General features: G+C 42.4%; 1 gene segment (V, D, J or C); it reads left to right on the top strand.

The window, feature by feature from the left end:
* Positions 1-1,437: 1,437 nt before the first annotated feature.
* Positions 1,438-25,646, top strand: part of LOC308498375 (T-cell receptor alpha chain constant-like) — a 33,096-nt gene continuing 8,887 nt past the window's right edge. The window contains exon 1 of the C gene segment in view: positions 1,438-1,538.

The raw sequence follows: 25,646 nt of genomic DNA, 5'->3' as shown, positions 1-25,646 counted from the left end.
CCTAAATTCAAGTCCTGGCTCCACTACTCTACTAGCTCTGTGACCTTTGGCAAATTGCTTAACCTCACTGGCCTCAGTTTCCCCATCCAGAAAATGAGGATAAAAATGTACCTATCTTACTGAATTATTGTAAGGCTCAAATAAAATAATACAGCTAAAGTATTTAGCATAGGGCCCCAAACATAGAAGAGCTCATTAAACACTAGCGATTAATAATAATGATAAACATCATCTACAACACACAGTAGAGCTTTTGTTTCACCCCTCGGGCTCTTCTGTCAGCCTGTCAGGCATCAGGAGAAGAGCTGGTGTGAGGGGAAGGTGGAGAATGTCAGCCTGTTCTATGAAGTTCTTCACCTGGGATTTGAAAGTGTCTAAGTGGAAATAGAAAGAATCGTGAATAGTTTAAATACAAAATCATGCCAGTATCAGAGGGAGGAGAGAGGTTTCTGCAGAAAGCTGCATGGCTGGAGCTCCTGAAGCTACATGCAAACCCCTGGATTAGGGACTCAGCTCACAGTACTATCCAGCGAGTGCTGCAGAAACTGAAACCTTGCAGCACCACCCTCTCACCACGCTGACCCCAGTGTGACTTCCCTCCAAAGTGCCCCAAGCCCCTTCCCAAAACACAGGCTCCCCATGTGAAAGGACAGGGACAGAGAGGATAGAAGCTTCACACGGAACAGCAACTTGTCCCCAAATTGTCCTTCTGCTTCTCTGGCTAGTGAAGCTCATTAGCAATATGGCACCTGAAAATAGCCCCTTAATGAAATTCTGAGACCCAGAGACAGAGAATCAGAAAGGCCTATAAAGGCAAATTGGGGCAGTTAATGTTGAAGAAAAGAGATTGAGTGTAAGGTGGACATTGGGTCACATATCTAAACCTGGGAAAGGAGGCTTTGAACAAAAGCTGCAGAGGCTGTGTTCTCCAGTTCCGCCAGGATTCAGACCACAAGACACAGCTAATATTGCAAGAAGAAGGGAGTGAGGTTAGTGGTAAAATCTTCCTAATAGGTTTTTGAACAGTAAAAATGAGCTGTCAGGCATAGTTGCCAGAGCACTCTAGAGGGGTATTGAAAGGAGATAGACACCCTCCTATCAGGGGTGATTGAAGTGCAGCCCTGCCTGGAGGCAGGTGGAGAAATGAGAGAACCTCTTTCAGCCTCTTCCCAGCCCCTGGAGCCTCTCCCTGTGAAAAAAGAAAAGAAAAGAAAAGAAAAAAACCCTGGCTCATTAATGCTGAGCTGCATCCTTCCCGACACCGCAACACCAGAGTTGCTGGGTTAAGTTTTGGAACCTTTGCTTGGCATATGCCAAACACCCTTTGTTCTCAGGTCTGGACAGAACAAATGGGCTGACTTTTTCATCCTACACAGGTGCTGGATAAAAACACAGGTGCTGGGTCCTGGGTGGTTTGTGGTGTTGAGATGGGGCTGGAGGGCACCATAGGGGTTTTTGCAGAGCCCAGAGGCACTGTGGGAATAACTATGGCCAGCGATTGGTCTTCGGTGGTGGAACCAGATTGTCTGTGCTGCCCTGTAAGTACAGTAAGGTGGGAGAGGAAAGCAACCATGTGTTCAGCATGGGAGTGAGCTGGAGGGGCTTGAGGCATGGGTCCATGGTGACCTCAGGAGCCCAGATGGAGCTGGAGGAAGAGAGGGAGTGACAACAGAACTTGAGGACAATAAGAAGTGGGAGGAATGCTTATTCAGGGAGGAAAATCACAGGCCTTTGTGAATAATACTGGAAGAAAAATACATTGGAGATTTCCCTTCTCAAGAGGGCTTTGTGTGGGGGAAAGCTGAGTTGGCAGGTTTTTGATGCTGAGATAATCACTGTGGGAAGGACAAGGCTTCTCCTTTATCTTTGGGAAGGGGACAAGGCTGCTTGTCAAGCCAAGTAAGTGGCATATAATTTAAAATTATGCACTGAATACAATTATCTCCAAAAGCAGACCTGCTGTCTTTTCCACAGAGACCTTTTAGGGTCAGAACCTTGTTAAAGGGGCTGAGCAGACAAAGGCCCAGTCCCTGGCCATCTTCCTCATCCTTAAAGGAGCTCTGGAAGGAGTGGAGGGGAAGAAACCCACCAGGATTTCACCCATAACCTGGCCTTGGGGTCCATCCACTCTCGCAAACTTCTAATAGTGAAACCACCTGAGAGCAAGTCTTCCTCAGGAGGAGATTCCAATAGTTATTCCCATTTCATAGACTTAAACATTGAGGCAAGTAGAGGCCAGTGATTGATACAGTTCCAACAGGAACAGAGCTCAGGGATACCAGAACAGTTTTTCTAGTAGACTCATTAATTCAAAGCATCGGGTTATTTAAATGAGAGCATAGCAGTGGTAATCAGCTATAATCTGAGCCCCTGTGGTGCTGAGGACTGGGTTTGGTATTAGGTAACCTCCTAGACGTGGGATTTTGTCACTGCAGAGTCTAGAGCACTGGCCCAGCTTCTTTAACCCTGGCAGTGCCATTCTCTAGCCCAGCTGCCCAGGAAGTGCAGCTCTTGGCACATGTCATCCTTGGCATCTTGAAAGAAGAGAAATTAGATGAGAAGTGGGGGGGAAAAGCTTATATCTCATATCATGCAGTTACCTCATTTTGTAGCAAGATTGTTTCCCCATGAGCAGTTTGTCTTCATTTAGCAGCTGTCTTCTCTGGGGAAGCCATTTTGTAGAGGTGTTTGTCACAGTGTGACAACTGGCGGCTGGGGGAAATTGGATTTTGGAGCAGGGACCCAAGTTATGGTCACCCCAGGTAAGCCTGATTCCCTGGAGCCTTAATTTTAACACCTGTGTGCCAAGTATTTCTAGCCAAGACCATGAGGAACATATTTGAAAAGAAGCCATTTCCCTGAACGGTAATAGCCAGAGCCATTAAACAAAAATGAGAGATTAGTTTGCTGTTAAATAGAAACATTTTTGGATAAATAGGAATTCTCATTATTCTCTACCAGTCCCCTGTGTAAGTACCTTACGCCCCTCCTAAGGAAAAGAAGTTACAATAATAAGTATAGCCATGATTCATGCTGGGGTGGGAAAGATCTGCTGTGGCGTTTTGTGGGTGGAGGATTAGAAATGTGTTCAGGAAGATTGGATGTGTTCTTGACAGGATATGTAACACAGTGCGAATTATAACCAGGGAGGAAAGCTTATCTTCGGACAGGGAACTGAGTTATCTGTGAAGCCCAGTAAGTATAAAAGTATATCCCTGGACTAAGTAGTTTCTGTAGATTAAGGGCTGATTTAAGCCCAATTATACACTATAGGAAGAATGTTTAGAAAGGGTGAATGAGTATCAAATGGAAGGAAGACAAAAGTCTCCCCGGCTAGGAGCTGACAACTTGGTGCCCCATGGGCCATGGAGGGGAGTCTCTGGGAATAGATCCCAGAATATATGTGATGGAACTAAAGATGTGTGACTGATTCCTTGGGGTCCTGGCAGGGCTCTGTAGCCCTGGATACAATAATTAGTGACAAGACTTTTAATTCCTTAACAAGCCTCTTAGGCACTCTTCTCTTTGGCTAAGATTATGTCAGTTTATAGAAGGAACCCTGTAAACAATGATTATTGACCAAAATCACTGTGATTAGCCTCTCCCAAAGTCTGAAAATAACTTAAAAAGAACAAAAGTTTATTCATAAGTACTGTGGAACACTTTCTGTTTCTGAGACTTTAGGCCAAAACTTTGTACCACATAGCCTCATGGAGCAGAGAGAACCCTTCCGATCACGCTTTCTGACTGTCTCCTTTTATGAGGAAACCGAGGCACGCTGAGGGAAAGACTGATCATGTCTCCACAGATGTTTATGGCTGAGCTAGGGCTAGAACTTAAGTCTCCAGTTTGCTGAATTAATTTTCCCGGCCGGAAGTTTGAGGAGTCCCCAGGACTCATCTGACAAATATTGTTGTGCACCTATTTTATGCCAGTCTCCGTGCTCAGAGTGCTATTGCCCTCAGGGTAACTTATATTCTGGAAATAGATTCCATTTGTCCTCTCACATATCATGGTCCATATCCTGATCCCTCTTGGGCATGACCCTTTTATACCATCCTCACTACCTTAGGAAATATTATTACAAAATATTATCATAAAAATATTGATTTTTGTTGCAGTTTTAAATCAACATAGGAACCACTTTAGTCATGAGAAAGGAAATGGCCCAAAAGTGAAGTAACAACTAGAAATTTCCCCGATAATTTGATTATTATAAAATTATTTTATCAATATCAAACTAATTGCCAAATTGACTAGATAATGCCAGCTGTATACCTCATTTAGATCCTGCAAACTCAGTCTAAGGAGGACTCAAGAACTTGGGCAGTTTCCTGGTGGTATAACCCAGGGATGTCCAGAGTGGAAGAGAAATATTCTCTGTCCTGGGCTTTATGAGTCTTCTTAGAGGAAAAGATAAATGCCGGTTTGACATCTAAAATCAGAGGGCACTTACTCCACATGTATATTGGAAGCTTGTTTGATACTTAGAACTCTATAGTAGAAAGTGGGAAGCAAAGATTCCCCAAGAGGGAGTGGGAATGTAAAGACAAAGAAGGATTTACTTAGGATCTGTAGACAAGCAATTTGGTTACTCCAGATCAAATCTAGATTGACAGTGATACAAGCCTAATTCATAAAGCAATTGCCAACTTTGTACACGGTGCTCTGCCAGTCTGGTTTTTGTTTTGGGGCATATCACAGTGTTTCTTCTGGTTCAGCCTGGCACCTGACCTTTGGATCCGGGACCCAACTGACTGTTGTACCTGGTAGGCCACCAAAATAAGATAATATTTGCACTGATTTATTAATCTATAAATGTACACTGTACACATATGTAACTTAATGGGCCTGGGGTTGAGGTGGGAGAGATACACCAAGAATGCATACTTGAAAGGGTAATGTAGGAAGAGAATTATTTATCAAAGACCAAAGAGAAAAAGGAGCCTTATTGCTAAGATTGGAATAGGAGTTGATGAAAAAGGGTAGGGAAGAATCTATCTTAACCTAGAAGAATTGCTGAATAATACAAACAGATTCCATAAAGGGAACCTGTTTCTCCTAATATTCTCCCTGGAACCAGCAAAATGCTACAAGATGGTTTTACCAGGAACTATCTTAAACCAAGTCTAGTTAGCCAGCTAACATTTCTAGCCTGTTCTAGCTTATTTCTACATAAGTCACTAAACATAAAGGTGCTTGTTTAAGATATTTAAATGAAGCTCGATTTCTACAGCTCTCTGATGTCCTTCCAGCAAATCATTCCTATTACACACTGCTTCTCATTTCTACAAGTAAGAACAAGTAAGCCCCTCGCCCTCTAAAACTGCATAAATATTACAATTTCTTGGCTTAGACTGAAGTCACCTCTGTTTCATTTCTCATAACTGTGTTCATTTGTTGAGATTTGTTTAAATCCAAACTGTGTGGGTGTCTTGTTGGCACTGAGGTTTCCTATCTCTTGAAACTGTCAGCAAAATATTTTGCTCGTAAATAATGTTTCATCTAGACTTGCAAATGACAGACAACACTGCAGCCTCTTTTTTTCCACCTTGCTAAAGGGAATATGCAGGCAGAAAGCAAACAAAGAGCCAAAACGTACAGTTTCATTGTGGGGGTTGGGGGGGGGCGGTGTCAATGTGGATGTTCAAGTACATTTGGTTATATAATGTAGGTACTTTGACAGGTAGAATATAGTGATCTTGTTAGATCCTGCATACAAAATACAGCTAGCTAGCTGGCATGGTTCAGGACGTCATTAAGAGAAGCTCAGGTCAAGTTGTCAAGTACAACACAGATGCAGGTACAGACTCAGGGAGAGAAGCTTCCAGACAGCCCTGGAACTAAAGGCAGAATAAGGACTTTCCTCACAATCCAGTCCACCTGAGGAGAATTTTCATTTATAATTAGAAAAAGGTAAAGAGCATTTACTCTCAGTGCCCTTGTCTCAAATATTGTGTGTATGGAGCACAGAAGACACAGGAATGAACCCAAGCAGAAAACTAAAGAAAAGAAATCGATAAAACCACTGATGAAAATCAGTTGCCCTTTCCTTGCCTGTCTCTGATAATGAATGTGCTTTCTTGGTTCATTCCTCACTTTGGTTCTTGAAATGTTCTAAGAAAATAGCAAAAAACTGATGGGGTTGGGTTAGTCTTGGCTAACTTGGTTAGATATCTCTGAATAAGACACCTCCCTTTTAGGAAGTCCAAGGAGACTTTTTGTAATGACAGTAAACATTGTGTACAACAATAATAGGTTTTACTTCGGATCTGGGACCAAACTCACTGTAAAGCCAAGTAAGTTATAATTGTCTATAAGAAAAAGTCACCAACGTATTATCCTAAATTCCTCTTAGCAATCTGTATGTTTTGAGCTATTCTGTGTTTTGGGTCCCCACTCATAACATTTTATCATTTCTTGTTCATATGTCATTAAAAACAGATCTAAAATGTAGTAAACAAATCCTATGATTCAGTAAATATTCTGAAACTGCCAACCATCATGGGATGTTATCCTATGTAAGGAAAATTGCCAAATTTTAACTATTGCTAGTTTTACTCATTGACAAAAAAAGCATTTGGATATAATTTAAAGTAGCGATAAATATCCAGGATTTTGGAGAGGAGATAGGACAAATTAAAATTGCACATATTTTTAAAAGATGAAAAGAATTAGTCTTGATAATCTAATAATTAACATTTACTGAACACTTGCTATGTGCAAAGTACTGTGTGAATGCCTCTCATACTTGAACTCATTTAACCTTCCTCACAACCCTCTGGGGTAAATATTAACATCCCCACTTTCACAGATAAGGAAACTGCAAAGGTTAAAAACAAAGAAAAAGGTTAAAAGTTACCCAAGGGCTCATAACAGAGAGGGGTAGGGCTAGGCTCGGGGCAGCCTACCTGTCTCCTCACCCACTCAACAGTGTTGACAAGTTGACAAGGTTTGTGTCAGAAGACCTAGCACTGTGGTAATAATAATAACTACAAGTTCACCTTTGGAGCTGGAACCACAGTAACTGTAAGAGCAAGTAAGTAAAAAGGAAAAAGTCAGAATTATTTTAAAACAAAATGGTGGGTACAATTATGAGCAATTTCACCTGGGAACCGCAATGGTCAGTAACTAAATTTTAAAAAGCTTTCCCAGTTTGTATAAGCATCATAACCTTTCTACCTCACATGTCTCCCTCAGCTCCTCTTCTACCCCAGGATGGCTCTCCTTCTTAGGTAGACCTTTACTATGATTCATTTGTTGAGGGCAGAGGCTTCATGGTCAGATAAAAACCAATCTAGCTATCTAAAATTGTCTCAGATCCCTGAAAATAGCGAGAAAGGATGTCACGGGACTTTATTAAGATGAGATATAACTCTTTTCAAATATTTGAAGTGACAAGGAAGAGGTTAGGACAGAAGGCAAAATCAAAACCAATGGATGAAAGGAGATGTGTCTCAGCCTCCTGTAGAACCTTTTTGAACGAGTAGAACCAGCCTGTGGTGGAAAGGCTGGCTGCTCTGCGAAGGGCAGAACTCTCTTTCCTTGGAGATCCTCATGCTTGGTCCTTAAAGCTAATCATTGAATGTTATAGAAGGGATTTCTATGCCATTTTCGATACTGAACTGAATCATCTCTAGGCTCCTTTTCAACTTTAAGTGCCAAGATCCCATGACTCAAGCCCACAGGATGAAAAGGTGAGCTCAGACCTGTTTCTTCTATTATTTTGATAGCCCAAGAAATAGGTCATCAAATTATTCATGAGCTAAAGCCTATCTGGGATTTTTATGTCTAGAAGATGGTGGGCTATGATTTCCCAATATAATAAGTGGAAAAATAAAAGGAGATATCAGGGAGAAAAAAAAGAGAGAAAAGAAAAAGGGAATGCCTGGAGGGAGAAGCAGAGGTTGCATGAGGAAAATGAGGTGATTTTATGGAGGACAGATCTAGTCTGTCAAAGTGTTCACAAGTTTAGCTTTGGGAAGGGAGCCAAACATAATGTCAATCCAAGTAAGTGAGTAGCCTTTTATACTGGGAAATAGGGCCAGGAAAACAAAGTTCCTTCCAATTTAAACACTCTCAAAAGGACAGGTAATTGCTTTCTGCTGGGAGGGAACTCTGAAGGTGGGAAGACTATTGTTACCACAGACCAATTGTCCCTTAAAAGAGAGCCTCTGATGACTGACCATCCAGCTTAGACAGCTGGCTGCACAAGAAAAAGACAGAAGGACATTTAAAGAGAATGGAGGGGAATTTTCAACCTATCCCCCAGGGCAAGGGAGAGGGTGCTGTAGAAGAGTAAGCCCATGTTCATGTAAAGGGGGCCGGCACAGTGCCGATAGAGGCTCAAGTCTGGGGAGGCTGTACTTTGGAAAAGGAACTCAGCTAACTGTATGGCCTGGTGAGTGGATTGCTTTTACTCCAGGGAAACATTACTGTAAAGAAATTGAAAAGAAAAAAGAAAAAGAAATTGAAAAGGGAGATGAATAAATTCCCTTAGTCTTGAAACTAAGAAAATATGTGTATTGCCCCTCCTGGAGGACACTCTTTCCTAAGTAGACTGGGAGGGGGAAGTGAAAGGGAGGTCAAGAAAACTAGGGTCCCTTTTAAGAGCCTGATGATCTGAAAGGAGACTTGTTCATCCCACCAAAAGCAAAGGGCAGCCCCACTACAGTGTGTGAGGTATTCCGAAACACCCACCCCTGGTCTACACCTTGGGGAAGAATATGGCCCTCAGCACAGAAAGGGCATGCCACATTGGAAAACAGATTTACAAGGTTTCTTTTCCATGAGTCCTGTTATTCTTGGCCATCTCCCTGTTAGACGCTCCATCGACTATTGCAGTCCTTTCTCTTCAAGAATGACCTTTCCATCGTACTTTGTAAATTTTCCCCAAGAAGCCTCCTCACCTTCTTCCTTTGTACAAGTCTCGCCAATGGGTGGGCTCTAGAATAGCTGGAGGAAGTCTGGGTCTGAACTTGGACCAAGGAAAGTAAAGCTGATCCACAGTGCACAGCAGCTGGGAGAGCTTGGGCGAACCCAGGACTTAAAGTACCCTTCCGCTCTTTGGGGCCTTCCCTGGGCACTAACGTGAATATAGAGACCCTAACAGGGTGCATACCTGTGTATGCGTGTGTCCATCAGCATGGGTATATGAACAGTCTGACCCCGAAGGTTTCCTGAGCTTATAGGGTGTCCTGTTCTCAGGTTCCTTTGTGGGTTAAAAATAGTCAAGTGGGTCCCTGAATGAGGTTATGTTTGAGAACGATTATCCTCATTCACACAGATCCAGGTCCCAACAGCCAAAACAAAGAAGTAAGTAAGTATATGAAAGAATCAGACCCAAATACGTGCCCACTTGAAAGCATTCCGGCTCTATCAAGTAGGTACAGCACTAGAACCCAGGATTACCCTGAGCAGCACACACACTCCACCACTTTGCCAAGACCATAGGAAGCGTCCTACACACACCCCACCATTTTGCCAAGGCCATAGGAAGCGACCTTCGTCAGGTATTTAGAGTGTGATTTCCTTGGTCCTTGTGGTTTTCGCTGGGCCTCAAATCACTGTGTAAACAATGCTGCAGGGAACAAGCTAACTTTTGGAGGAGGAACCAGGGTGTTAGTCAAGCCAAGTGAGTACTGGGGCTTAAGCCGCAATTCTGTTTCCAATATTGAAGGAGGAGCCTGGTCATCAATTTTAAAATGAGTGTGTTGTGTTGGCCCAAATTAATCTGTCTCAAACTTGCCTTAAAAATGTTTAGTGTTGCTCTTCTGCATAAGCACATATGTATGTACAAATTCAGTGTGGATAAAGGATATCACTATCTTAATATTTCCTGGGTTCTATCTTCATAAGAGAAGAAAAATAATTAAGGTACTTTCCCTATTTCTTCATATCTCTTATCTGAATGTCCCAAGAGGCAGAAGAAAGTGGAAAGGGGTGATTCTCTCTATTCAGAGTGGTTAAGTGATTTGAACATAGTCATAATATCAGGGCAAGGACCCGCGTTTTCTAAGATTCAGTATATTGCCATCCATACGAGGCTGCAGCCTCTGTAACCACCATTCTGATTTCTCTCCTCTGACCCTCATTTTTCCCAATTAATGCAACCAAAATATTGGTAACTCTTTTATCTCCTGGCTCACAGAAAGCATGTGAGCATTAAAAAGACATGGCTCTGAAAAAGAGTTGAGCTAGAGGTTCATTTGGGTTGGCTATGGGGGATTTGGGGGAGAGGGTGCAGGAGTAGAAGTATGGGTTTTGTTGTTGATATTGTTTTTTTCATTGGGGAAGGGACTAAGAAATGGATGGATACCTGAAAGGCAAGGTAACATGACCAATACATAAACATGTACAAAATAAATCATGAAGACATTCAGCTAGGACACTGTGGACATTGGTTGGCTATTACCAACCACATGGCCATAAGAAGATGACTCAAGCCCTCTAAGCCTCAGTTCATCTCTAACATGGAGTTCATGATTCCCGCTCTGCCTAGCTCAAAAGATTCTGTGAGACTCAAATAAGATAATATATGTGAAATCTCTTTGAAAAGCATGTCAGATGATTCATAATTTTAAAAAGTTAGATTTTATGAAGAATTTCATTGGAAGGTAAACTTGAGTGTGCACAAGCTCAATGGACTTCAGCTATGGCAGAGAAAGGGTTGAATTTGGAAATAAGGTGAGCCTTTCTAATTATGAAAAAGTAAAACATGAGATTTGGTGACTAAGACTGGCCTTGAGATCATCAAAAACCTGAGATTGCTCAGGAGGGAAATGTGTGAGGTTGGAAGCTAGTAAATGGTCTCTGAGGTTTCCTACCATTCCAAAGAGTGTGAGTTTAAGACCTTGCTTGAGTTTACCTAAATATGTGCTTGGTGTTGAATTGGGTTTCAACCAAGTGAGAATTCCAGTGCTTGAAAATGAAGTATGCTTTGGTTTCTGTGGTGAAATAGATCACTGTGGGGTTTACAAACTCCCAGATGCTGTTTTTTGGAAGGGGGACCATGTTAAAAGTGGATCTTAGTAAGTATTACTATGAATTCTGAATTCAAATAATTACTGAGGTAACAAGCTTTTTTGGAAATTTAAGTGGGCTGCCAAACATCCTCGATTTATTCAGATTTAATTGAGAGCAGCGAGCTCTCTATGCTTTCCCCATCCTAACTGCAAGAGCTCATTCTGCTAGGCAATGGTTTGCATTGTTTGTAAGAGGATGCCAACTGGAAGAGGTGTGGGCATCTCAGAGTGGGTTTTTCTGATGGAGCTGGCCACTGAGATAAGGAGACTTCTTCCATTTACTTTCCTATTAAGTTGGCAAATAATGCCTCAACGGCCAGTGCCACAGTTTACAATTACCCAGATAACATCCCGAAGTCACTCTGGAAAAAGCTCTGTCTCACTTTATCGTTTCTAGCCAGGAATTTACATGTTAGAACTAGACCTAACATTTCAGCAGAGAGAAGGCATGATCTAAGCGTCCACGTCAGTGGTTGATGCTGTGCGATTTGGAGGTAGGCTTTGATCTTTCAGGCCTCAATTTACTTATCTGCAAATGGAAGTAAGTCATGATTAAATTCCTCCATGCCTGGACCTCACTTCAGATGTCACCTCCTCAGAGAGACCTTACCTACCCAGCCAATCTAACAAGCCACCAAACACAGCTGCTGCCCGGTTGTTCTCCATCCCATTACCCAGCCTGATTTTATTCATGCACTTTCATCACCTGACATATTACCTACGTATTTGTTCATGTGTGTCTCCCATAAGGACAGGGACGGTGTCCTTGTGGCTCTTCGCTGCATCCCTCGTGCCTAGCACAGCACCTTATATGCAGAGGTGCTCAGTGCATAGTTATTGAGTGAGTGAAGGACCTACTACCATCTCCCCTCTTTCTCATGAAGCGACAGAGATTTGTCCTTACACATCCAAACATTGAAAGCCCACTGAGTTCCTTGCCAAGGGCAAGGACAGAATACAAGCTTCCATTGTTTATAGTTAAATACAAGGTAGAGTGAGTGAGTGAAAGCATGAGGTATTTGCAGGGCCTCATTTCACTGTGGCTACCAGGCAGGAACTGCATTGATCTTTGGGAAGGGAACCACCGTGTCAGTGAGTTCCAGTAAGTACCTAGTTATTATTGGTCATAATGCTTGTATTTATCCTGCAGTCTTATATTGCACTGGTGACTAAATGTCTTCTCATTCTTTAACTCAGGGGTATTAGAGTTTAGTAATGAAAGCCATTAAAACAAAACGAAAAAGTGAATGCTGTCCCCCATCTCTAATACTCCAACTACATCCCATGCTTACAAAAATGTTTAAATACATTAAAGTAATAAAAGAAGGAAAGATTACCTAGGGATAGGAGCAATTTGCTGAACACTGGTAAAATGAGCTTGTGTCTAGGAGTTGATTCCTAAGTTCCAGTGGGGATCAGAGTTGATATCCTTTGGCTGGTAAAACAAGATTACTCAGTGAAATTTTGCAAACCTTTCTGAAGGAAAAAGGTGTCAGAATTGTCTACAGAATATCACTTGGACTCTTCTCAGGCTTTCCCCTACATCACTCTATGGTGCCCTAAAAAGAGGCTTCGCAGACTTAATTCCATGGCTTAGTCTTTATTCCAGTAATAAAAAAAGGGGGGAATCCCAGCCAGAGGTCCCACGAGGGAAGAGAGATGCATGCTAATCATACTAATCTATTATTAAGGCAGCTCGGGCATTGTTGTCAGGCAGCACCGTGCTATGATTTATAACATACTCATTTTTGGGAGTGGGACAAGATTATCGGTAAAACCCAGTAAGCAGGCAATATGTCACTAACGTAGGAGGCTTAATGTGGCTACTGAGGCCCATTGAACTTACTGCAGTATTTGTAGGGCCCAAGTGTCAAGAAATTAATGGTTTATGCAGACTTGAGTGCATTCTGATGTAGAAAGAAATGTTAAAGTAATGGCACAGAGGATAGAAAGATCTAGCTGTAGAGAAAAATAATCATGCAGATGAACCAAAAATAACAGCGAAACAGCTGAGTCACAGAGCTGATCCTAAAGAAAAAAGCAGGAAGTTTGGCTAAATACTTCCAGTTCTAAACTTGGCTTGACTAGCGCATCAGGGCCACAATTTCTTCATCTGTAAACTGAAACATTTAATATCACCTCATAAGTTATTTTAGAGATAAAATAGCTATTAAATTATAAATTATAAATGATTTAAATTATAAATTAAATTATAAATAATTTAATTTAGATATAAAATAATTGTAAATGATTAAATGCTATCCACATGTAAAGTACTATTTGTTTTCAGACAAAAGAAAAAGCTAGGTCAGCTATTATGATTCATTCAACATAAAGAGAATATACATGTAGGTTCTTAGTAAGATAGCTATTTTCATATGGATATATAGCCATAGGCGTTAGTAAAAACCACTCTCTCTTCTACTGAAGTAGCGTGACTTGAACGCTATCGAAATGAAAGTGGCAGGAGATAGGAAGCCATTTTGTAAAGGCCTGCCTTACAGTGTGAATATTGGGGGTAACCAAAAGGTTACCTTCGGAACTGGGACAAAACTCCAAGTCATCCCAAGTAAGTCTAAATTCCTAAGGATTTCTTCTTCCTGGTGTTATCTCCTCTCAGATTGTAACATTTGGAGAACATAACGGGATATAATAGGCCTTTTCTGGCCATTTTCAGAAGAGATTGTAGAAGGATCCCTCATCTATCCTTCAACATTCTAATAGCATATGTTCCATCCAAGTTATGTTCTTTCTTAATAGAAAAGAAAGCCAAGACATTACTCATGAAGCCAATAGAAAACAGTAGATTTGCAAAGGATAAGAATTAAAGGGAAGACAAGTGGTGGTGTTTTGTTTGTTTTTAACCAGACCTGAAGCAGACTGGGTATCCTTTAATCAGAGGGATGCCTGGCTTCGGGGGCAGAACAGAACTTGAATAAGTAAACAAGGCTACCACTGAGTCTACAAAACAATTTGATCGGGAAGAGCAGAAAGCTGTCACTCATAATGATCTGGATGCTGTTCCATGAAGTTTCAGATTGATGGAAGTTAAAATTAGGAGAGACACTAGGGCAGGAATCTAAAAATTGATAACTGTAATGGAGATAAAAGAAGAACTAGATACGACTGTTGGACAAATAGAACTGAAAATCATGAGTTTGATGAGGATAGAGATGTGGGTAGATAGACACTTCATTTTAAGTGTTGCACAATAAATGCCCAAATTTGAGTCAAATGGCCTGTGTGTTATGTGGAACATAAAAAGAAAGTTAAGATATAGCCCACTTTGTAGGTGAAAGGGCCCTATCTCTTAGTCTCAGGATATGTAGCTTGTGGATGTTTTTGGCTGACTACAAAACACTGTGGGAATAGTGGAGGATACAAATGGATCTTCGGGAGTGGGACTAGACTTCTGGTCAGACCTGGTAAGTGGGTTTTCAGAGGACTCACAAAAAGATTGAGGATAAAATCTTCATGCCTCAAGAAATAATCGTGAAATGGAGGATGAACTAGAGTTTTGGGGGATCACTATTACTAGAGTTCTCATGTCTGGTTCTAGCAAAATAATTTTATATTTGGCAGCAGTATCACTCTCGTAGGAACAAGGAAGAGGAGTCTTCCCTCATAGCTCCTCCTAAGATTTATCTGTCCTGTGCCTGTTTCTCTCTCTCGTGCATCTAGGCTATCTGTGCCTTTGGGAACAGTGCTGGTTCAACCTGCTTCGTCTTCACATCACCTGTTCTTGATTTGTAACATAAGAATAATAACCTCTAAGCTCGTGCCACAGTTGTGGCCCAAATGAGGTAATGTAATATATAGAGATTATTAAGGTTATCCATAAATATGGTTTTCTTTCCCCTTTCCTAAGTAAATCAGAGGTTGAAAAGCCCAACACGGCATATTTTTGTAAGGGGGTTTGCTATGGTGTGAATTCAGGATACAACACACTCACCTTTGGAAAGGGCACTAGGCTTCTAGTCTCTCCAGGTAAATGTTGACCTTCATCCCACCCTAGTTTTCTCCTTATGTGATTTAAGGCATCTACATGTTCTTACTGTGTTTTATCCTTATAAGTCATCATCCTTGTTTCATCAGTTGACCTATGAATTTAAGGTTGAGCCTTCACAGAAGGCTTTTCAAAATGAAAATCGCTAACAGAAAAGTTGGAAATAACAGTAAAACTAATTTTCTAGGTCAGAATGGAGTAGAAACTAACATCCTAGATGCTGCAGACAAACCTGGCTTCTCCATGAATAGCCTGGCTTCCTGTGTTGAGCCTGGACTATAATCTCTCCTCAGGCATCCCTCCCATTCCTCTTACCCTCTACATCCCAAATTTAGCTGTGGAATCTTGGACAATCTCCATGCACAGCTACAAAAATCTTTTATTACTGAGAAGATCTGCCTATTAAAACTGAAAGATCCTTGCGAGCAGAGTCTCTTCTCATATCCTGTGAAGTGTCTCATCTGCAAATTGGGAAGTAGAGCTAGATGTCCTCTCTGATCCCCTAGCACCAACAGTCTGTAAATTTATTCCATTAGGGGTAATGGGGAAAGCTTTTTTCTCATATGAATATATTCAATCTTGAGTGTCTTCTAATTCATTAGGTAAATCAGGAAAACAGGTGAAGTGACAGAAGGGAGTTTATTCTGAGGCATCAGACACTGTGGGACCCATGGGGAGGAACAAACAAACTCATCTTCGGGACAGGTACCCGGCTAAAAGTGGAGCTGAGTAAGTGTGAGATTCTATGATGACTACAAAATGCATTCTGGTGATGGAGAACGGGAGAAAAGGAACGTCATGTATCTTATTTATAATTTACTATAATCTAGTGTTGACGTATTAAGAATTGTGGCACCCAGATAAATTAGTGAAAGTACTTAAAGACTATATGAGCATATTTTCTTTGGGGTGGAATTTAGCAAACCATTAAAATTTTTCCCAAGATATGAAGCTGATAGAGCTCTGTCCAGTATTAGAGTTTTTAGCACTAGAATTGAGCTAAATGGAGCCTGATAAAAGAAAAAAGTTAGGAGAGCAGAAAATTGCCTGGCCATGATCTAATAGACCCTTTCTTCTTCCACTGCCGTTGATTCAGAGATGCATTGTGGAGAAGATAGTCAAGGTCATTTTATCCATGGCCCAAATAAGCCATACCCAGTTCACTTTAGAGACTGTGTCCCTTTACACTAAACATTGTTCAAGAAGAGTCAGTGACGTGCAGAGAAAGGAGCCCAGGGCTTCTGGTTTCAGTCTAGTTCTAGATTTGATTTGGCCCCAACTGACAATGTGACATGGAACAAGTCATTGCCCCTGTGTGTGCCTCATACTCTTCCAGTGTGACAGGAGAAGGTCAAAAACCTCAAAATCTGTGGTTCTGGGCTCTCCCTCCTTATACCACCCTAGAGTTTATATGACTCAAGGGTATGGACTCTTATGGCTATTTCGTAAACAAGTTCAATAACACCAAGGAAATAACCTGGTTAATCAATAATCTAACTTAACATAGAAATAATAGCCACCTTCTCACTGCCTATCATGTGTGAGTATGACGCTAAGTGCATGACATACGGTTTGTCTTCCAGCAACTCTATAGGGCAGGAAACAGTAAGCATCCCTATTTTACAGAGAAGGAAACTGAGGCTCAGAGAACTGTCCAAGATCCCAGGAGTAGTGAGTATCAGGGTCTTGATTCAAACCAGGGTCTGCCTGCCTGCTCTCAAAGCCTTGCTCTTTCCACTACCTGATGTCACAGGCCTTGTGCCAGGGCTTATTTAGAAATGAGAGACTGCCAATTACGGTGAGCAAGGAAACACATGGAATTTATCTTTTGTGTTGCCAGATATTGCCATGGCTTAGAAATGCTTTGGAAAATCTTGACTTGAATGCCTCAAATATCCAAAGGATTCTCTTCCCCATTAATGAAGAAACAAAAAAGTTCAATGGCTATGGGGAGCATTTACCCCCAATGGAGAGAGGAGAAAGCGGAGCTGGCAGCAGCCACTCCCTTGTTCTGACTTTCCCTTTTCCTCACTAGTTCGGGTATTGTCACCAGTGTAACTGATCTGCAAGTGCCGGACTCGTCTGTGAGTTATAGAAAAATGCAATGTTGGGGGCTCTCTGGACATTGTTGGATCATAGAATTATAGCCCTGGAAGGGAGCATAGAAATTATCTTATTCAGACTCTTTATTTTTCTAATAAGAAAATTATGCCCCAGGGAGGTTAATTGAATTGTCCAATATCATAATGTCAGTGAGAACAAGGGCTAGGACAAAAACATGGGGATCCTGGTCCCTGGATCTCACAGAAGAGTGACTAGTGTTTGACGAACTAACCTTCCAGTAGGTAGAAGGTGTGAGATATGTTCATGAACAGGAGTTAAAAATGGGTTTTATTAGGGGAGTATAAAAAAAGTGCTCTTATTATTAGCACCTTCCTATAGGCTCCCCAGACCTGCTTCCAAGCTGTGGTATAAAAATGGAAGGAGAAGGAAATGGCCCATTTTGTCACAGCACAAATCACTGTGGGAAATACTGCAGGCTTCAAAGTTGTCTTTGGGACAGGAACAAGACTAATTGTTAAAGCGAGTAAGTTCCATGAAATAACCTGATTTGTATTACAGTTGAGAGACATCTGTCTTAATTGATTTTTTTTTTTTTGGCATAAGTTTGTATGCTATTTAAATAAGAAGATAAGTGGGCAATGATAATGTTGCATTCTTTAGTATCTCTGAGTGTCGTTCATGCAAGAAACAGATCCTGAATACTTAGTTAAGTGTGGATGGATTAAACTACCCTGGGTCCTGTCTAGAACTGAAACTCTGTAATTACATGAGTGACTTTTTCAACCTGAATAGTCATGACATTTTTAATATAATCCACTGTATACAAAGCAGGATCTCCTATTGGGTTCTGCCTTTTTTCTTGTCATCTTCCAATGGTCTTGAGAAAACGAAGGTCACTTTGGTACATGCACAGAGACACAGGAACCCGCTTAGTAACTAACTTGTGTGTGATTCAGGAATGCCAGGCTATGGCCCAGTTACAGGGTACCATTCTGTACAGAGATGTTTCAGAGTGTGAATACAGGCTATCAGACACTTACATTTGGAACTGGCACCCAACTTTGGATCATCCCAAGTAAGTCAGATTTCCAGACATGTGTAGCCCCACCTCCAATATAGCGTTTACATTTTTATATGTGGCATATCGCATGGTCTACATAGAATATCATTATTATTCTTATTATTACTACTACTGCTATGTTATTATTGATCATAACAATGCTGCTAACTTGGAATATATATTTTCTGCCATATTATTCTTTTTACCCTTGAAGGAGAATCAATGTCAAGATATTAGAAGGAAAATATTTGAGTTTATTTTGGAATCTAGGACCTTACTTATTCATTCAATTTCCCCCTTTGCTGAGGTCTCCTATGAACCTCCCAAGGTTTTGGTTTTCACACTGCCTCCTGATTATTCCTCTTAGAAAGGCTTCCTTGGGTTTTTTCCTACCTAAGCACTTAAATTTTGCAACTCACATTTACCAAAGTGTTCTTAGCTGTTAACCTCTCCCAATACGGGCCTCCTTCTCCCGATAATTATGCACAGTAAAAGTCAGTTCAACTCATTAAATGATTATTGAATATCATCAACAAGCCAGGGACCATAGTTGGTTTTTTAAAAAGAAACAAAGAAAAGAAGAAGCATAAGAAAATGCCCCCTCAAGAACTCCCAGTCCTATCCGAGAACTAAAACCATGTATATGTGAATGTGCCAAGGTGGGTGATGTGTTTGGTCCTGCACAGGACGTGGGACCTGGCAGGGGTCCCTGCAGGCTGGAGACAGGACAGTAGTAAAAATGGACATTCCTAGGCAGAGAGCAAGCACGATCTGCCAGTATGTTTCTAGAAAAGGACTGAAGTCTGTTATCTGCTGAGATGTTGGACTTTCTTGAGGACAAAAAGCCCCCTTGGCAGTAAGCTGCCTTAAGTGAAGTGAGGACAGAAACAGAAATGAGTCAGACTGAGTCACCAGGACTCTCGCTCAGTGCAAGAGGACACGGTGACTTTGAGTCACGCCAAGGCATGTTTGTAACATGTGCCCCAGCACGGCAAGCTGAAAATGCTCTTGCACCTACTCTTTCTGGCAAAGTGAAAAATACATTTCTGTATATGTCCCTAAGAAAATGGTGTCTTCTTGTCAGACGTGGCAGCTGAGGTGGGAAAATACCCGGCTGCAGCCTGGTGTCTTTAGAAATATTCACACCCACCCAGCCTATGTAGAACACAGGTTTTTCACCAAGTTTTGTAAAGGCTGTTTTACCTAGAGGAGAAATAGCCAGAGGCTGTGTTTGCTGATAGCTGTGAAGAGGAAAATGGAGGCCAACGGGTAGCACGGGTGCTGGTGACTTTATACCCAGTAGGAAGGCTCCTTCAGGTCCCCAGACCACCCATTACAGAAAAAATATTAGGGGCAGCCTTCCCAGGTTCCCAGCTTTCAGAGCTGTGGTGAAGAGAGGGTGGAGCTTTTTGTAATGCGCTTACCCAGAGTGTGGCTATGGAAACTACAGAGTCACTTTTGGGAAGGGGACCCAAGTGGTGGTCACAGCAAGTAAGTAAGCCAGGATCCTTCTATAGAAATGACACCCCCTTCACCCCACCTACTCTGTTCCTACTCCTAGTGCTGGACAACCTCTGTTCTCCATGGGAGAAAGGAAGGATGTGACATTCATTTGTGCCACACCTAAGTTCTTAGATGGTCACTGTGCCAAACCTTTGCCTGCCCCTTTCCTCTGCCCTCCCCTTCTCTCAGCATCTCTACTGACCACACTCCCGTCCTTCAGTATTTCTGAAGAGCCCCTGCTCTTCCCTGAGACGGGATTCCAAACTGAACAAAGGACCTCAGAAGTGAGAGCTGGAAGGGACTTTAGGGACTTCTTGCTCATGGTACAGGGCAATCCAGAGGCCCTGGTCTACGCATCTGTCCAAAGCCATGCTGGGCAGGCAGTTCAGGGCCGGGTCAGGGCTCCAGCCCCTCACCCCCATCCTGAGTTTGGCACAGCCGCGCAGCTCTTTGCTAGTGTGGCCCTCAAGCCCAGGGGGAGGCCAGTTGAGGGCCGCAGCACTCAGTAGCCAGGGAACTGAGGGCTGGGTTCCCACCTGCGCTTGGGGCCGTGACTCAGGCCATGACTTCTATGAGCTTCAGCTTTCATGTCTCTGAAGTAGGAGTATGATCTCTATTTCTTCCCATCTTTCAAAAACCTTACGGAAATTGTTGTGACTGTTTTCTCTGTCCTCGGCTTTCATAATAGCAGGGCCCTGTCTGAATGAAGGTCATTAGAAATAAAGGAATCAAAGAGCTTTGGGTGCCTTGACCTATTTCCAGGTAGTGAAGAGGGAAGGATGAACACACCCATCACAGCATGGGCCTGAATCCTGCTTGGAGGCTGGCCAGGGACAAGGATATGCAGGGACCAAGAGCCTGGGCCTCACGTGGGAAGAAAGCAGAGAAGAGGAAGCTTCAAAGAGCGAAGGAAAGGGAAGGACAAGAACAGGAGAGCTTCAGGAAAGGCAATCAGAACGCCTTCAGCACAATATAATATAAATCTCCTTTGCGCTGCGTCCGCCGAGCGCTTTCAGGAGCCCCTTGTACCCGACAACAGAGTAGCAGAGTGACCCCAAGCAGGCAGGATGGTGGTGGTGGTATTGGGGAGTAGCTGCCCCACTTCTCTGCTGACAGGAGAGAGTATTTTCTCCTGGGGAAAGGGAGTGAGAGGCTCTCCAGTCGCCAATGCCTGGCCGCCGTCACCGCCCTCGGCCAGGGGCTCCAGGACAGCTGTGGGAGATTTCCTGCAACTCTTGAGCATAGGCTAGTGTTTCCTTGGATTGTTGTCCCAACCACTGAGCAATCAGTGTGTGTGTAGTGGGGAGAAGCAAGGGTGTCACATGAGACAGGTTTTAGCAAAGGTTTTCCTCGCTGTGTGTATCAGGAGGAAACTACAGGCTTACATTTGGAAGAGGGACCAGCCTTGTTGTCCATCCATGTGAGTATTACAGAAATGATGGAGGGAGATTTTGTAGACAGGAATATATTTTGCAAGGTTGTCGCAATAACGAGGGCCTGTAATGTGGTCTGCTCATCGTTAAAAGCATCCTTTGTTGTCTGGGAGTAACGGATCAGTGTGTCAGGTCTCTTGAAATGACTGAGGCTGTGATGGACAAAGGTTTTTCACAGGGCTTTCGGAGGACAAATGCCCAGGTTTTGAGAAAAGAGATTTCATTCTTGGTTAGGTTCTTCTTGGCAGCCAAAGGTTCTACAATGCCCCTCAACCCTGTGGCCAAAGCTCCCTGTCAGCGCCTGCCCTTGGACCCGTGAGATATTTGTCCTATATAAGAGTATCCCAGCCAGGGTGCTGAGAAATCCAGGTGTGCCGGGAGTTGGGGGGGGGGGGGTTGGGCAGCGACTGGTCTCTGGCTGCAGGAAGCCATGTCCCTTTCCTGCAGTGTAAAGCGTTGCTGGAGTCACACTATAATTATCTCTATTTACTGAATGTCTGACATGGGCCAGTGACTATACCCTGTCCCACATATAATTTCTCATTCAGTGTTCATGTCCATCCTAATGTTAGGTAGCTGGTCTTATTCCCATTTTACAGGTGAGAAAACAAAGGTTTGGGGCAAGTAACTTGTCCAAGACCACACAGGTAGGAGTTTAATCTGTTTGACTCGAAGGCGTTATTGTTAACCATGCGACTATATTGCTACCGCCATCTTTCCTGCACTCTGTGAAGGAAGACCCCCAGACCTCACAGCCCACCTGTTTGATCCATGGCTGGCCCTGGATCCTGAGCCTTCCTGCCATGGTGACCATGGCAGCCTTGGTCCAGGACTCAGTATTTCTGAAGATATAGTAAAGTCATTGAACTGGGCTGGCAGGATGTAGGTATGACAGGGAGGAAAGTAGAAAACCAGGGGTCTGTTCATGGAGCATAAGGTGACACAGAGAAAGAAATTTATCATCAAAACCATGGAACAGGCTATTTAAAAGCTCTGTTCCCAAGAGTGAGGGCTGTAACGTGGGAGAGGGCCAGGCAGCCGCCCCACGTGGCAGACGACAGGTATTTGTACTGCACTGTACCAGGGTGCGAACACAGGCAGGACACCCACTTTTGGGAGTGGAACGAGACTCCAAGTGTATCCAAGTAAGTGCCTGAGCTTAGACTCACCAAAGACGCGGAAAGTCCCTAGTTTACCTTCTAATAAGATGAATCTGCACTTCCTGAGTTAATTTCTCGTGTTTCTTTATGAGGCTTGAATGTTTTGAAATTTGGATTCCCAACCACTGGCTCAGTAATGGTTTCTTTTCTAACAGTAGTTAATTGCCAGTGGGAATTGGCCTTTTCATCATTACAGAGGTAGACTCTTTTTCTGTTTTTAGGTTCCTTTGAGACAAAAGATCTTTATCAGAAAAAACACTGTGACTGACTACACCAAAAAATTTATTTTTGTTACCATCCAGTCTTCATGAAAGGTGATAAATTAAACTTCCCAATGACCTGGGTATTGGACACACATTCATAAAACGCCACATCTAGTCAAGAGATAGGGAAAGAACTTAATGCCTAAATAATGCAACAAAAACAATAAAAAGATCAGGAAAATGAAACCATAAGAACTTAAAAGAGAAATGAAACAGTCTTTATGAAAGAAGATAGACAGTAGGACTGCATTAAAAATGAGTTAAAATATTTACAAGGCTTTTTGATTCAACAAATATTTACTAAGCAACTATTATATTCTAAGCACTATGCTAGATATGAGGAAGGAAGGGAGGGAGGAAGGAAAGTGCAGAGTCTCTGCCACCCAGGATCTTACAGTGGGTAACCATCTGTACAAACAGATAATTATGCCTAGTGTCACCCTGTTGTAGAAGCCCACACAAGTCGCAATGGGAAGAGAAAGGAAGGCAGATCCAACCTCCTATCCTAGTGGCCTGGTATCTCTGTGCACCCTGCCTTGCACCGTAAGCCCTGTGAGGCCAGGACCCTCTTTCCGTCATCTTTCCTCCTCCACAGGCAGGTCGGCACAGTCCTGGCACATAGGAGTCACCGAACAAATGATTATTGAAAAAATGCCTTCTGGCAAGGAAAGTCAGGGAAGCCTTGAGTGGAAGGGTAGTAACTGTTTAGAACATATTGGCTTAGACTGTAGCCAGTATTCTCCAACAGAGAGAGGTGTTAGACTTCAAAACAGGGAGATTACAGAATCCATCCAAATGTGCATGGGTGGGAGAAAACCCATCTCTCTACTGAAATTTCCTTTGTATTACCTGTTCATCTGAGTGCTTCGCCGAAGCAGTTCAGGCTGAGTTTAGAAAGCCTGAAACCCATCATATTTCTCAAGAACCAGAGCTCAGAGGCAGAAGAATTATAATACCTGTGGTAGGGAAGCAGCACAAATGGATTTGAGTAGCAAAAATGAAAGAGGTCTGATGACAAATACATGAAGTCTACACCTCTAGTTGAGAGTTCACCCAGGAAACTTTTCTCCATTAGGACCAGAATCTTCTTTGAAGCAGTACACAGCTCAAAGGTGTGTAGGAAGGTATGTGAAAGGAAGACCAATAAATTCACATGTGGGAAAGGCTTTACAGTTGCCACTGTTCCTCGTAGGTCTACCCTGCAGTGTTGGGGCGCTGTGTGTACCTACCCTCGAGCTGTGTCAGGAGAATTGCTATACAGCTGACTACATGTTCACCCAAATAGAATGAAGTTGTTTCATAATGATGAGAAAGAAATAATCAGCATCAGTGAGGCCCCTCACTGTGCCCACAGGACAGGTAGCAGAACAAACAGATTCAGAACACAGAAAAGTTAAGGATAAAATTAGGCTAAAATTTAGGATGGAATTTTAAATACTTGAAACTAGAGAAGGGACTTCCAAGGAGTATATATCTAAACATGCATTATGTTAATGGATGTTTTAAAAAATAGATTATTGGATCAAATAACTTTGAGAAGCTCTGGACGTTTTTTACTGCAGGATTTCTCAGAGCCTTTAAGATGCTAATGTGCATGGTCAGTCTTCAAGACTAAAACATAGTATATAGCAATTTCCAAACTTATTAGGGCTTAGAACCTTTTTTGCAAAAAAATTTAGGGCTGGAGTTCTGTGAAATCCTCACTGAGAAGTACTTGGATAAATCACTCTCAAACTTTGGAGACTTTTTATTCCCCATATGAATCTTAGAAACCTCCAGAGAATGAGATTCTCGGGCCCCACATATAGCTCACACCTGATTCTCACAACCTTCATAGTTAAGTCCTCTTTGTGCCTTTATGTGAATATTCCCATGGCAATTTTAGTCTCTCTTTCTCTGCCCTCAAGGAATAATAGAACTACTTCTTAAAAGGAATGCCCTTCATCGGCCACCATTCTATGATTAAGCCCTACCCTAGGTTTTCCATTTATTCCAGTGCTATACATTTTTCCTTAAGATTCATTTCCCATATTAAGCCCTGGCTCTTCTCCAGACTCTTTCAATTTTCCTTCTTCACTTTCAGTTGTGGAAGCCAGGATGGGCATCCACCCACCAGACAGCCGGCTATGAGGAAAGGGTCTGTGGGAATTAGGAAGCTGAGGAATTAGGACTCAGTGGACCACACTTCTGTCTCATGGCAAAGAAAGGGTGGTTTAGAGGAGCCTGTAAAACAGGGAGGGGAGACATTGCTGTCCCAGCAAGGCTGACCCTGCTGGGTTCGAGTTCTTGTAAAGCACCCTCCTATTGTGTGCTATATAGTAGCTACAATAAGCTGATCTTTGGAGCCGGGACCATGCTGGTTGTACACCCATGTGAGTATGACCGTGCAAATGACCAGGGCAAGGGTAACTGATGACTTTCTATGAGAAAACGGGCATTGATTTATGGCAAAGTCAGGGATACATGGAACACTTGTTTTCCATTTCTACAAGCTCTCGGTGACTTAAAACATTCCCATTTCTCGTATTAAAGACAGAAGTGGAAAGAGCCAGTAGAGTAAATAAAAATCTGAGCAGAATAATTTACGAAAACATAAAAGAGGTTCCAAATACTCGGTACTTTCAAGCGAAACCGATGATATCAGCACCACATAATCTGAAGATTCTGGAAATTAGCTTAGTGTCCTTGGGGGAAAGAGATGAGTTAATGGCAAACAGAACATCTCTTTTATTGCAGCAGGTAGCTAAATTCCATGGTTTGGCTAATGAGCATAGTATGGGGATATCTGCTCACAGAATCGTCATCTCTAGAGTTTAGTAGAATTTTGAACCTCGCTCAGGATAAAAGTGACCCCGACCCCTATTTAAACGGCAATTATACCATGTGAAATAACAAGGCATAGAGGCCGGATGATACGGAGTTCATAGCACAACTTGGGAGCCTGGCAGATCTGGAGAAAATTCTGGCTCTACCATCTCTAGCTAATAAAATCTCCACCTTCTCAAGAGTCAAATGACAATAACATCATGTAAGAGTCAAATGACAAATGACATCATAATAATATGAGACAATGGCCAGTATATAGCAAGTAATCAATAAATGGTAGCTTTTTTCTATTACTATTATTATTTAT

The sequence above is a fragment of the Rhinolophus hipposideros genome, assembly GCF_964194185.1.
Source record: "Rhinolophus hipposideros genome assembly, chromosome: 5".
Lineage (NCBI taxonomy): Eukaryota > Metazoa > Chordata > Mammalia > Chiroptera > Rhinolophidae > Rhinolophus > Rhinolophus hipposideros.
This window is presented reverse-complemented; position numbering and strand designations above follow the sequence as displayed.